The sequence below is a fragment of the Lipophrys pholis genome (genome assembly GCF_963383615.2).
Source record: "Lipophrys pholis genome assembly, chromosome: 10".
Classification (NCBI taxonomy): Eukaryota; Metazoa; Chordata; class Actinopteri; order Blenniiformes; family Blenniidae; genus Lipophrys; species Lipophrys pholis.
The window spans coordinates 9,985,077-9,999,733 of NC_137640.1; the positions used below are offsets into that span (position 1 = coordinate 9,985,077).

Consider the following 14,657-nt stretch of genomic DNA (forward strand, 5'->3'; position numbering starts at 1 on the left):
ATTTAAAAAACCCAGACACTGTTCCGTAAACATGTCAGTACTAAATATGTATGTCGAGCTATTTCATATTTTTAAAACACCATTGCAAGTGTTGTGAACACATTTTAGGCCAACAGACTCCCTTCAGCAGTGTGAGTCACAGTGTCCTCCTGCCAGATAGACAGATTTGATGCCACTTTGCCTCTGTCACTTTGAAAGAAGAAACAAGCCATGCACTGTTTATCAGAGCACACAACACATGCTTGCATTTAAAACAGGTGAGAGGTAGAAAACAGTCTGTGGTTTGGGTGACTACTACTATACTTGGTTGTGAGCTGGTAGCCTTCACCGTCAGTAAATGCCCGAACACATGGGGATCATCCCGGGAAGTGTGACTTCCTTAAGCTGCTAAGTCACGATTAACCCTCACGAGGAGAATCACCACCCTGCCTCGCGTGCGCACGTGTGTGTTGATATACAATCATAACTCACCACATGATCAAAAACCTTTATAGATATAAAACAACAAACAAGTTATGTAGACATTAGTCATCGTTCTTTTTAGTCTCATATCATTTTGATTATTGTTTCATTTCATTTCATCCTAAAAATCCAGGTCCATAAAACCAGGTTTTCATTACCTCTCATTTGTATTACTTTTCTAATGCACTTTCAGTAGAGCAGTGCAAAATCCTTACGGTACAGAGGAGACTATGCAACCTGTCATATTCGTACATTTTCAAACCTTGCCTGTGTGCCTCAGCCGTTTACACAATGTTCCAACGTCTCATTCGATTCAGAAAGCGTTTGTGTTTACACGCCATTGGCAGAGATTCAGAAAGCAATAGAGTTCGCATGTTATGCCACAGAGTGGCACTGTTATTTTTTGCTTTGCTTTTTTTTTGTAATGAAACTACACATAGTATGTATATGCATGCCAACAACAATACACTATAAACATAACAATAAACACAATCGAGACTACCCAACAAATTTTTAGGGATGCTATTGGGGGTGAATCCCAAACCAAAAACTGCAAATAGTCCCGATAAAAATAGAATACGAACAGGGAGTCATGCAACTCCGGAGGCCGCTATGTTTTTTTTTTTTTGGCAGGCTGTCCTTGCGGAAGGGAATCGAAAGCTACAAAGAAAAGTTCCACCTTGGGAGCCAGTTTGAAAAAGTGGTGGTTGCAGTGGATCCGAGCACCGGTGTCATGTAAACGGAGCCTCAGAGGGTTTCCATAGCAAACAAATTTTAGCACAATTTCCACTTAAATTTTGGTTCTGCTTTCTAGGAGATTCTGAGCTCATCAAGTTTGTATCATTTTCATTTGTGGCTAAATATTTGAGTGTCAAATCCTATAATGGCAGTTGAGTGTAGACAGCAGAAGCACCTGTGTCGACAAAGTAATACAATCGGTGTCTTGGCAGTGACACATAAAACCTGCCTCCACTCCGACCCATAGCACCCAGATAAAATAAGAGCCTACATGACTACAAATAATGCAAGTGATACTTAGTTAGCTTTGTTATGTGTCTCTTAACCCTCATTTTCAGTTCATTTTGGGGGATTGATTGTCTTTCTGGGGGTCACATGATTGTCAGGTATCCCTATATGGGCCATTTTTGTTTCCTTCAGCATCACGATTTACATGCAGCACTTGTGAGGGGGTCACTGGGGTTAAATCACATGACAGATCCATTAATATATGGACTTGTCTCAAAACACAAACAAATGAATAAGTAGACACGTCTGATACACAGCACAAAACAAAATAACGACAAGAGAGGGAAGGCTAACTATGCTTTTAACACTTATGGGTTTTCCTAACCAAATATTTCTGACAAAGGTATTTGTGTAGAAGTTATTGACAAAGGTGATTTATGTAGTGTAAACTCAATGATAGGTTTAACAAGGTAGTTAGGTAACTGCCCGAGAGAAAACTGTCAGCGTTTGTCATCACTCTTTTAGTGCTTCGTTGTACACAAGAGGTCAATCCAGTCCAACGTGTTTTTTTTCCTCTTTTACATTGGTTTTGGTTCTACAAAAAGATGAGGTCATAGGCAATAATGTGACTTTGTTTAGTGAACTGAGGAGTTGTTCAAATCTACATCATGCTGCAGGTTGTTTGCTGCCTGAGACAGCACACACAGGTTATGATGGTTAATCTAGCAGTGATCATCTATAACGTAACGTAGTGATGCTATTGAATTCAAAATAAAATATATAACAATATCCCAAAGCAATCAAGTAGGTTAAAAATAATAGTTTTTACAGAGTCTGCACTACAAGGGGGACATAAAGTGTAGCTCCAAAATGGCAAAGCCTGTTGTATTTAAAGTACAATTATTCAAATTAAGTTGTTGTACATACAACATCATCACATAGCACTGGTATTGCAGTGTGGGAGATTTCTCTGATCTCGCTACAAAAAAGCAAAACAAGTAACGACAAATAAATAATGAGCATTTATGTCTCCAGAAGATTCAGCTTAAATGTTATTCTTTTTTGCAGTAAAAGTGTCAAAACATTGCTGAATGCCAGATATTGGGTATGATTATTGACTTTTATTATAATAAAGACCCTTTTATTGTTGTTAAGCATGACTCCATCTGCCTATCCATTAGTCAACTTTCTTGACATTCTCAGGAAGCGCTTCACAGCATAACAAACTAATATTCAAATTAATACTAGAATATGTCAAATTATAATCATTCGGGAAACTTGTTTGTCAAAGTTTGACATTTCGCAAGACCCCCCGAAAATTTCTTAGAAAATCACAAATAAAACACCACTAACAAAAACAATTTTTGAGGAAATAAGTCATTTCAAAATCTAGAATATAGATTGTGAACAAACATCCTTAAAAGATCCTTCTGAAGGGTGGTTTTGGGTAAAAGACACGATGCTATAGTGTGACAAAATTTGTCACACTAAGTGACAAAGTGTCTTTATCATGGTTGACTCTTTAACAAATGTAAAACGAAGAAACCACAAACTTGAAATAAATGAATGCCCCACAGGTCAGAGAACCATCACTATCACTAAGAATGCTTCACATTCATGGTAAACTATCAAAGAAAGAAACTTAAGATTGATAAAACTCGGCAGAGAAGACAGATGATCATTTTATGGAACTCCAAAGCAACTTAGAACAAACAAGAGTAGCTGGGTTGACAACTTGCACATAACAAAATAGGATTAAAGTAACACAAAGTGCTGGCAGCTATCCCTGGGGCAGCTGCTCGCACTGACCTTTGGGCTTCATGGTGGCACAGTGGTTCGTGCTCTCGCCTCAGTGAGAAGGTCCTGGTTCAAAGACTAACCAAATTAAATGTTTTGTTGCAGTTGTAAACTGCAAGAATCATTCATGCCCCTACTCAAACCAGGGTTTGAATCCCTACCCCCTACCCGGACCAGTGTTTGAATCCCGAGCCACCATCTGTCGGTCTGTCCAACTATTTTCTCTCCTATTCCCTAAAACCAACAGAAAGCTGCAGAAAGCCACCACCTCTGGTTCTGTAAAGGTTTTTTCCTGTTAAAATACAGTTTTCCTTTCCACGATCGCTTATGCTTGCTCATGTGGAAATGTTGGGTTTTTCTCTGTAAAAGTGCCTTGAAATGACTGTGTTGTATTTGGCGCTATACATATTCTCAATCACTTATTTCATGTAGAGCTGTGTGAGATGACTCTTTCTTATGTGCACTATGACATTAATGCTCATCACAGCAACACAGATGCACTTTGATAGTGTAAGCGCACATCATTTTTTTCACATGACAGCCGTCTGATGGCATCTGCCACTCTCCCTCCTGTCACACTCGGCCTCTGCCTGTACAGCTAATGAGCCGCCTGACAACAACCATTCAGCCCAACGCACAACACTCACTCGTCAGCAATCTGAGTCCATCAGCATCAGCAGTAATCAGGTTAGAAATGATCGGTGCCCGGCTGCTTTACACCAGAGCGGCAAGGGGGCTGTTAGCTGGTTATGATTGCCTCCACTGGCTGGATTCATTAGCTACTGTGATGAAATATTCATAAAAGGAACAAGTTACTTCTCAGGGAAACACAGAGCTCCATCATTCAAAACAGCCTACATTATTAATCAGCACCTTTATCAACACAATGGGTCTATACTGGCCAATGTGTGCACACGCACAAGTACGCACGTGCATGACGCATATCCTTAAGCACATACGAGGAGGGACACAGACATTGCTACAGATTGTTTGCAGCCCCCCTTGCTGGAGCAGAATATCCATTTAGTACTACAGTCATTGCCATAGAGGGGCTGTGGAAAGCTCAGTAATAGACTGGGACACAGTACAGAGAATAATGATCGAATGACTATGTAACCCAATCCGCTCTTATCAAAAGCTGGAAAATGGAAACACATTTGTTTTTTTAGTCTGTTGTCATTGCCTTTCCATTTGTTGGTCAAACGGAAGGCAAAGTTCAAAGATTTTGTAGTTTCAAAGTGAATAACGATTAAACCCTAATCACATCTTCATCAACCTGCTCCAAGTGGCTATTTAACGCTGTTTCACCGTGGTGATGAATATCTCTGTGACCACTAACGGCAACTGAACGACACATTAACATAATTTATCCACAAAGCGAGAACTTAATCAAGCTCTTGTGGTTCAGAGGGTGGCTTTGTTGTGGTAAATAAAAAGCAGGCAGATGGAGACAACAGACAGGTGAGAGCAGAGCACAATGAAGAGCACAAAGTGGGGGGAAACATTGAAATACAATGATGTGCATTGGCTTGATGACATTATTTAGGAGCAAATCCCAATTTCTACCAGCACCCACCAGAAATAGATCAAAGTTAACTAGATGAAAGAGAGGACGATCCACTTAGCCGCTTCTTTGGCCCGTTTTCCTCTGTCATCTAATTCCTCAGAAGAGAGGGATGATGACACACACGAGCAGCGTGCAGCTTTTATTACTCTAGTTCAACAAGTCAGGAGAAAAGACTACGCCTTGTCTTACCTCAGCAACTTTGGGGGGAAAAGTGCCTTTAGAATAAAAGGTGGACATGGCAACATCTTAAGAAGTGTTTTGTTTTTTTTTGTTTTTTTAAATCACACGGGGAAAACTTGTGTTCTTTTTTCACTGAATTATCACTCTCAGCTTTGTCTCCTTTCAAAATCTGCAAACTGGCATTGTTCTGTGTAAGCAAATCGAATGGTGTTTTCACAACAGGCACTTGGCTCAATTAGAGAACAAAACATTTAAACCATCACTTGGTTTGGTTCACATGCACACACGGTCGCACAGCTGCTAGTTTGGGGTGTTCTTCCTGACACACTGGCAAACTTTGGAAAAAAAAACAAAAAAACTTGAGGACGATTGAATGGCACTGAAAACAGAAATCCATCATCTTCAGCTTGCTTCTTCGCATGAGCAGCAGGCAAGGTAGTGAGCTGTCTCGCCTGCTGCTGAAGCCAGTAGTATCAAAAAAGATTGTGGAGAATGAGGGACTGGGACATCATGCTGCCATGGTTGCACAGTTCACTTCCTGTATTTGTTCCGCTGGACAGATCACCAGTATTCCTACATTGAATAAAACCACACCAGGGTTCACTTGCAAGCGTTACGAGACACACGCTCTCAAGCGGAGGACCACATTTCACTTGTTTGGTCCATACCAGAGTGCAGATGGGCTGCACAAATGAAGCGGTCCATCCAAGGAAGTGAACTCTGACCTGCTTGTAGTGGATCAACCAGTGCTACTGTGTAAAGAAGAGGCTCTACTAAAATCCTCTACTTTCTCCTTAACAACCATTAAATATGATTTTGTTAAAACCGTAATGGGACTGAAATACTACAGTAGAAAGATATTTACAATACAGTGCTACTTCTAATATGAGGATATAAGCCTTCAAACGCTGCCAGATATTTAAATTTGAATTTAAGCCATCATCTACTTATAGTAACTAAAACGATCATTTAATATTTCTCACCACCTCACTTTCTATTTTAGCCTCTTTAGCACCCATCCCTTACTTTGTTTACTGCCATTTTCATTCACATACACTGGTGTTTTTTTCTTGTTGTTTTTTTTTTATTTTTTTTACGAGTAATGGTCTTGTGGCAATGCACTCTAAGTTCCCATTTTCCATACATATATTCTCTTTCTCTCCCTACTGTGACAGGAAGCTGTTGGTGTTCACCCAGTTTGAACCCTGGGGGGATTCAGCTCCAGGAGGCAGTATGTCTCAAAATCTGTGAACCTCAACGGTGGTTATTTGGCAAGTCTGTCACTGCAACCAAAAGCTTTAAGATGCACTTTTCACAAGCTAATGACATAGCACAGGAAAGGAAAATCATCCTGACTGCTGACCTGTGGAACTCTGTGAAATGTGTGCTCACATTGTTGAAATCCACACAGTGCTCCACTCCACTCAAACTGTCTTACTACACTTCTCTGGCAGCCGTGAGAATATTGCGCCACACGCAGACCATCGGGGAGCCGGTCTGCCGCTTTGCTGCGCTAAGTTCAGTTCAGTTCATTGTTTGACCTCAGCTAATGGTTGGCTGACTGATCAAACCTGGCTGGTTTTGTGTTTTCAGTGAAAATTAGAACATTTTGGGTAAAGCTCTTCTCACTGAGCTGGACCTTTATCATGTGATATATTGTTTGTGGTACAATGTAGTGTTTAAACAAAAGTTAGATATTTTGTTTGAAAATAAAAAAAAAAGAATCACCACCACGCACTGATACAGGAACGGGGCGGCACATACCCACATAAATATATATGCGGGTATGTACATCCACAAGTACAGAGTGCACTGCAATGAAGTTACTTCAAAATGCAGCACTATACTTTTGCCTTGAGGCACATTATCTGCCACTCATATTCAATTAAACAAATCACCTTGAGATCTTTGCTGAGCAATGAGATGTAAAAACTGAACGGCTGTCCATCCACCCAAATTAACAAATGCATCACGATTAAAAATGTGAACAACTCATAGACTAAACGAGAACCCCCTTGATAGGCAGCACCTGAAATATTAGCCGGTTTGTGTTTTATTTACAAAGCTTCTTAACTTTTATGCACCATAAGTAGTAGCCTCAGCACCTTTAACCAGTAGCCCCCACTTCCCATAGCAGTGTCCGTATCACAAAACCACTGTGGTTTGCCAGTACTTTCATCTCGGACAAACTATTTACACAAAGTACCACCTGAGAGAATGCTGACCACACTAAACACCACTCGTATGGCCAAAGCAAAAAAAGACACACCTTTATTCGTAATATGAGCGTTATTTGTTTATAACTGCTGCTAGCCACAAAGCAGCAGCAGCAGCATTATCATGTGCACTTCAACTCATCCTAACAAGGTGCATCACCTCATTAGCTCACATAAACACAGCAGAATAACAGCCGTTTTTAATACAATTTTAAGGAAAGATAATGCATATTATAAATATGAGTCATGTTTTATATATTCCTATTCAAAATTTTGTACTAGGGCTGTCATAATAATGGGCAACAAAATGTCACTGAATGAGGCTCAAAATATTAACAAACATATATACGTGCCAAGTAGCGAACAGCGTTACTTTGCAACTTGCAGAACGTGACAGTGTGCACTTGACTATGAAGAAACAAATCAGACTATAACCGGGGCGGCTTTCACACCAAGATAGTCCAGCAAAAATGTTCACACCTTAATTTGGTTGGGTTGGCTGTCACACTGCACGTTTGAGAGCAAACAAATGTCACATAATTACAACAAGCGTTCATTTGGAGCATTATCGCCATAAACAGAGACGAAGCAAAGCATGCCTAAGTCGAAACCTGGCTCAATGATTGGTCCGGGACGAAAGTAGAAATCCCGCCCCTTTAGCCGGTGGTGGCTAATGGGTAGCCACAAGCAACTGTGAGCCATAGTCTTCAGACCAGATATCAATCAGCGCTTTTCTCACTACTTCTTCCTCACTACTTAATGTCTTCCCATGAGATATTTTTTCTTTTTTTTTTCTTTCTGCGTCTGCGTCTTTGGATTTGCACTGTTAACTTTGTTTGTTTACTACCCAAAATGCACTGCACTCTACGTCACATCCACTCACTCTGTCCACTGGAAAGTCCGCTGATAATCCCTGACATGTTCACACTGTCCGTGAACCGGACCTCAGTTCACTTGCAAGTGAACCGAGACCTACATTTTTAAGTGCACCAGAGTTTACTTCTTTGATCCAGATCAGAGTCTGGGGGAGCTTTCACACCTGCCGAAACAAAGTGGACTTTCCTTTAAGCAAACTCTGGTCCAGATCCGACAGCGCTGGTGTGAACGAGCTCTAACTGTCTCTGTTTATGGAACCTACTTTCTCTGCTCAGGTTGCTATAGGTGGACAGGTTTGTGGCACTTTGCTCAGATCCCGGTAAACTCTACACAACCCCAGGAATGACACTCACACTCTGGTTTATAGAGTCTTTAATATCAATGACAATGATAAACGTAAGGCAGACTATAAATCATGTTCTGCCAAAATATCCAAAGGAGGCGAAAGATAGTTCGTACAACACCAGCAACTGAATCATCAGAGACCATTGGACCTGCAGAGTTAGCCTGATGTTGGTCATTAGATTAACTGCTCCGTGGTCCAGGAGGAATTCACTTCATGCTGTGCTACATGCTGCATGAGTAAGAGTTCGGGGCTCATAAGCTAGCGATGCAACATGCTACACATGATTAGAGAATGACTGATACACTCATTAACAGCGAGCTGAAGTGTGTGATGGCACACAGCAAGCTTGTTGTCTCAGCTTACAGTCTACAGTAAGTATAGGACAGTGTGTAGAGACGCCACACATTGCTCTATGCGTACTGTAGACTGCAAGGCTGTTGGCAGTGCACGTAGCTTCGATGCAGAGGCTGTGCAAAGGTGGTTCGCAGCAACGCATGGCCTTCTCATATTGTTTGCATATGGAGCATGAATTAGGCTTAAAAGCATTTATCAAGTGCTCCCATCGGTTCTTGATATTGTCAAGTAGCTAAAGGTTAGTACTCCTATTTGTACTCGTCCTTAAAGTGCTATCGGTACATCCCTAGTACTAATATTAAAAGAACAGAATCTGCTGAAAGACCATGACCAGATTTAAAAAAAAAAAATTCTTATAATATTCTCTTTGTTTCCCCCAAAAAACCTTTATCACTTTGGTTATGCATGTAACAATCTTCATTACCATTCGTGTGTCGTGCTGAATTATCCTACTCTAGTAAGTGGTAATGACTGCTGCAGTCCATTCCCCTTTAGCTCAAGTCTATTTAATCTCCTCACAAATCCTACCTCCAACACTGCCTCAATAACCACTGAGGATAGGTCAAAGACAAGGGAAACACACATAAATCCGATTGGACACAACAAAGTTTTCTGAGGACAAAGAGAGGCTGAGTTAGATCAAGCCAGAACAACACCACAAATATATTAGAAAAGCAAGAGGGAAGCATTCAAGTCCTTGGTATAGACTTCATTCACCAATATTGTAAAAAAAATAAATAAATAAAAAAAAAAAAAATTATATTGAAAAACAAATTTTGACTGTATTTAGAAATATGCTTGTGAAAATATTAAGTAAATATTCCAGTGCCACTGCCTCAAACATTAAATCTAAGTTAGTGCGCCCAACAGCAGTGGCTTGATGAAAGACACAGTAGTAGTGGCAGAGAAGGCACACGGCAGTGAGACACTATAAGAATGAACCAGCCTGTGTGGGAGTTTCTCAGTTTCTGTAAAGTGGACCAAGAGCTGGGCGACACATTAGTTTGCTGAAAATTCATCTGCCACAAACCTGTTCTCACCCACCTTCGCTAAATATTCTTCAGGATGCTGTCACACCCCAGAGAGTGAGTTGGGCTAACAAGGAAACCTTGTGTTATAGTAATGTCTTTGTTGTTGTTCCTATCGTATAACTTTCCCTAAAACATCTCTCTGTATTCAAAATGGTCTGGATAAAGATTTATTTCACACAAGCATGCAAAGAACTTAAAAGGTGTGCAATGAGTGTTTTGCATCGACTTCACACACACACGCACGCACGCACGCACACACACACAGCAAACTATCTCAACTGGGAAACTCAGAAATATAGCACATTATCTTAAAACACACTATAAAGTTTGATCCAATCTGACAGTTTGTATATTAACTGTTTATATCTCGTGATAATATTGTCATTGCGATATTTTTGCCAAACATAACGGTGCATTATGGTTGCCTTTGATAAAGACAAACACAAGAAAGATCCTGCAGTACATTTTGTGATCATTTTCTTCCCCCAACAATATCTAGAATTTCTTTTTCAAACTTAACTAAAAGGAAAAGCTCTGTCAATAGATGTACACTGAGGTCTAGGACTATGATGGCTCAAAAATATTAAAATTGAATTGCATTTTTTCATATTTAAATAAAAAAAAAGAATAAATAAAGACACAAACTTTTTAGTCTGTATTAATCTAAAGTGATAGTATTAACAAATGCTGAACAGTCATTTCTAACTTTTGTAAGTCTATTTCTCTTATAGTTCCTTTCTGGATGAGTCCCAATTTGAAACCACTGTTAGATTTTTGCAGAAAGATTTTGACACACTTTTTCCACAGAAAACCATAAGGCAAAGCAGTGAAGCATGCCAGTTCCCCTGCATTTCACTCATCGCTTACTGAGCTCTTATGTGGCTTGGGAGAGGCCCACATAGCCTCCAGGTCCAGGCATATGAGCTGGGACACAGGGTACTCAAAACAGCCCGTCATAAAGAACCTGGTTGTCTCCTGTCGCAGTGCAAAATTAAGGAGCATATTCTCAGTTCGTCATTTCTTCTTTGAGTCCTGACTAACCAAACATCCACGTTTGTTTAATACACAAAATATTATCACATGAAGTAAGAAATTCCGGGAAAGCAGGAACTGAATCAAACACATTACCTAGGCCTGACTCCCCTCCTCCAGTCCACATTTTTCACTCTCACTCTAATCAAGCCACAGGCCATAAATGAGATTTATCACTGGCACCCATTGGAGAGGGGAGAAAACGAGCGAGCGAAGACAAGGGGAGAGGGAGAATGGGGGCCAAGTCACAAGCAGCAGGGGGCATGAGACACGCTTGAGTATGGACCACAGCTGTTTGAGCTTATCATACCAAGAGGACATTCAAAAACTGTATTTTTGAATTGAACAGTCGTATTTTATTTCCTGGTTATGACTGTATTCACTTTATTCCATCACACAACGCATGACTTTTTTTTTTAATTGACACCAAAAGAAATGTTAAAGGTCATCCGAAAACTTTTTAAATGTTATCTGAGTAGCGAGCTAATCCTGCTTTGCAAACGATCCCTCTTTGTATCACCTTTACGGTTCCTCTAGGCTCAGAACACAGTACCAACAGACTAGTGTGTTGTGACCCTCGGAGACCCTGCAGGGCGAGCAGCCATCAAATGTCTGACACAGTGGGAGATTAGAAAAAGGGGGCTGTGCAGCATAAGCACACACATGAACACACAGGAGCCCTGTTCACAGTTCACCTTCACTATTACTGTTCATGCAAACGTGGAATTTCCTCACATTCATAAGATATTGCATGCTTGCTGGTTCATTTCACCAAAAGGAGTCGTGAATTACTGGCAATTCAGTTCTAACAGACCATCAAGAAGAGGACAATGCAATAAAGCCATTGTCCTGTCCATACGGTTATCTGAAAGATCATGCAGATATTGTTTTGCAGACATTAGATGAGCCACGAAAAACAGCCAGACTGCTGCTATTAAAATCTGGGGTGGTGACATAGATCTGGCTGCAAGAGGGATTTGACAACAAATGACACCGAGGCCATCGGCTACGTAACAGGGGGTAGCAACACTCGACTAAAACTGAGACAAGGACCTGAAGTGTTTTTTCATTTCATATCCACCAAATACTATCCATCAGCATGACGGGAATTACATAATTAGAAAGAGAGACAGCGACCATGGCAACCTACTGTGTCAAGGCCTGTATAAGGCTTGGACTAGCCTTTGCCGCAGGCAACAGTCACAGTGGAAACTAAAGAGTGAAAATTGCAGGAAAGAAAAAGAACTGAAGAGGACAGCTTTGTGAGCACTATTTTGATTTCCCCTTTGGTCACTCTTTCAGCGTTCTGAGTCAGCCCCATTATATCCCAGTATGTTTACTTTCTTTTAAAATATGACCACTAAAAAAAAAACAATTATATATGCAACTAATTCTACAATTTAGGCAAACAATGTTGGTAGAGTGCCAAATAGTTTATAGGTCAGAATACACACAATAATGAAACCTCTTTCACAACAAACAAATACAATCTGATTCTTAGAAATACAAATAAAATTTGCAGTTTTCAGTATGACGTTTGTTGTTGACAACAGTGTAAGAACAGTTCTCTATCTGGTTCATTTGTGATAATGCATAACCTGTTATACATGACTGGGGGCCAGATCACAGCAGTCCGGGGAGCTGGCGGGGGACTTGCCAAGGAAGCCACCCGTCAGCTTTGGGAATCGAACCTGCGAACGTCTAATACCAAGTCCACTTCTCTAACCTCTAGACCACCACTGCCTTCGGAAGTCACAATTGCCGTGCAACACCAAATATTTTTTGGACTTGCATTTCAATTATATCATGTGTTCATAGTGTCTTTTACACTTCTCTGTGTCTAAGTGTAAGAGACTTAATACCCCTGAATTCCTCCCTGTGGAAGTTGAGCACTTCTTTCCCTGCCAGCTGTCACCAATTGTGTATGAATGGGTGAATGTACAAACTCTGTAAGGTGCTTTAAGACTGCTGAAGCATACAAGAAGAAGAAAAGAAAAATCATTAACAACTCCTAAAGCAAACGAATTGTAATGAGTACTGAAACAATGCTATTTCTTTAAAAGAGGGCCTCAAAGTGCTGCACATTAACAGCATTAAGTCTTGGTGAATTGACAAATGTGGCGGCACTAATTAAACGATACTGGTATGTCATGCTCATATAGGAGCTGGTAAATGTAGAAGTAGTTAGATTAGTCCATTCACATCTGGCCGAGTGCAAAAAGGGAGCAAATATAGGACGAACACAGCAGCTGTGTTCACCGAAGATCGAACACAGTGTAGTATTTTGCACATTTTAAGGCATCCTGCAGACCAAGAATCTTCTAAATAAAGATAGACCACATTACCAGAGCTTTTGCTTTTCTGATCTCAGCATACATAGCTGTATTTACAATCCTCGGTCTTCGTGGAGCAGAGCAATTTGCATTTCAAGATGCCCTGAGATTGTGATTAAAAACAAAGGTTATTACCCCCGGTCCTGCAATTCAATAGGTGATAGCTAATAAAAACGTCGTGTGTTTCCGCCGTACTCTTTCACGGACGTTGTGGAGAACTTGGGAGAGCTGCATCGAGAGTGAGAGCAAATGTTTCCTCCACAGCAGAAAAGTCCACGGACGGACTGGCCGCGGCTCGGCAGCACAAAGGAAAGCAGCCAGGGACTCGTACAGTGTTACAGCCCCGACAATTAGCTTTCCCCTGGCCACTGTCCACACATCCAACAAGGTCCCACAAGCCGGCCAACTCGACTTTAAAACAACCCCCGGCTCATGTACGTCGTGATAGAGCAGCCAAAACAACAATAATAACAGCGTATTAGCCGGTTACTACCATGTATTCTTGAGCTCGGCTAACTGTGCTAGCTGCGTTAGCGTTGCCCTCTCGGGTATGTTCGTTTTGTGTATCGCCCGCATATGTTGACAAAATAACGCCGCGACCTACTTATCCACACGAAGCCTTAAATGGTTTTCTGCGTCGTGATACAAGTTTAATGTCTGTGGCGAGTTGAATGTGGAGCCGACCGTCCTTTAAAAACGCGCTTTACCGTGCTTATCTTTGTTAATCTGCAATACAAGATGCGTAGCGAAATACTCTGCTACTTTAGGTGGTGGCTGGCCTTCATTGATGGTAACAAAACGTTTGCAACGCGATCGATTCGCGTGTTAGTTGACTCTGATCGGACTTCCCCCGGTCTCAAGTCATTCAAAATACACCGATAACGCCGCTTTTGATGGCGTTTTGACTCCGGCCAGCCGCAGACCGGCGTAGCTCGTCGTGGGAAACGTGCGCGCCTAGGAGAGGCTGCCGTGAACGCATCTCGCTCCGAAGCAGCTGCCGATGTGTCCGCTCGCCTTCTCGCAATACTCCCGTATAAACACTCACCTTCCGAGCGTCACTTTTTCCTCAATCCGAACCCCGAGCGCACCGAGCGGCTGTGAACGAAGAGTCTGGCCGGACGAGCCGGAATGGGGATTTTTATCCAACTTATTCTTCGTAGTTGTTTTCTCCACTTCCTGATTGAGACGGTGCCATCTTGAAAAGCGAAAAAATGTTTCCGCCGCTGTCGTCACGCGCAGTGCCTGCAGCTTGTTGATCGAGAGGAGCTACCGGGCCATAAATAGTTCATAACGCCAATGTTTGGCACACCTGAGCCGATACCTCGACGCACAATCACTTTGTTTGATAAGACAACAGCCCCCCCCTGCTCTCATCTGACTGTCCCACAGCGCATTAAGAAGTAATCAGCCTGATAATAACAACCGCAACAAACACATGCTGTTTTAATAAGTTTGGCCACAATGCGGAAACACATCATCACAGCAGCTCCGCTCAAT

At 41.4% G+C, this 14,657-nt stretch overlaps 1 protein-coding gene across 3 annotated transcripts in view; it reads right to left on the reverse strand.

The window, feature by feature from the left end:
* sbno2b (strawberry notch homolog 2b) overlaps window positions 1-14,389 on the reverse strand; it is a 68,287-nt gene extending 53,898 nt beyond the window's left edge. For all 3 annotated transcript variants that reach the window (XM_080474129.1, XM_080474128.1, XM_080474127.1), the window contains exon 1: window positions 14,206-14,389. The gene's annotated coding sequence lies outside the window, so the exon portion shown is untranslated. The remainder of the gene's footprint in view (window positions 1-14,205) is intronic.
* Window positions 14,390-14,657: the final 268 nt, after the last annotated feature.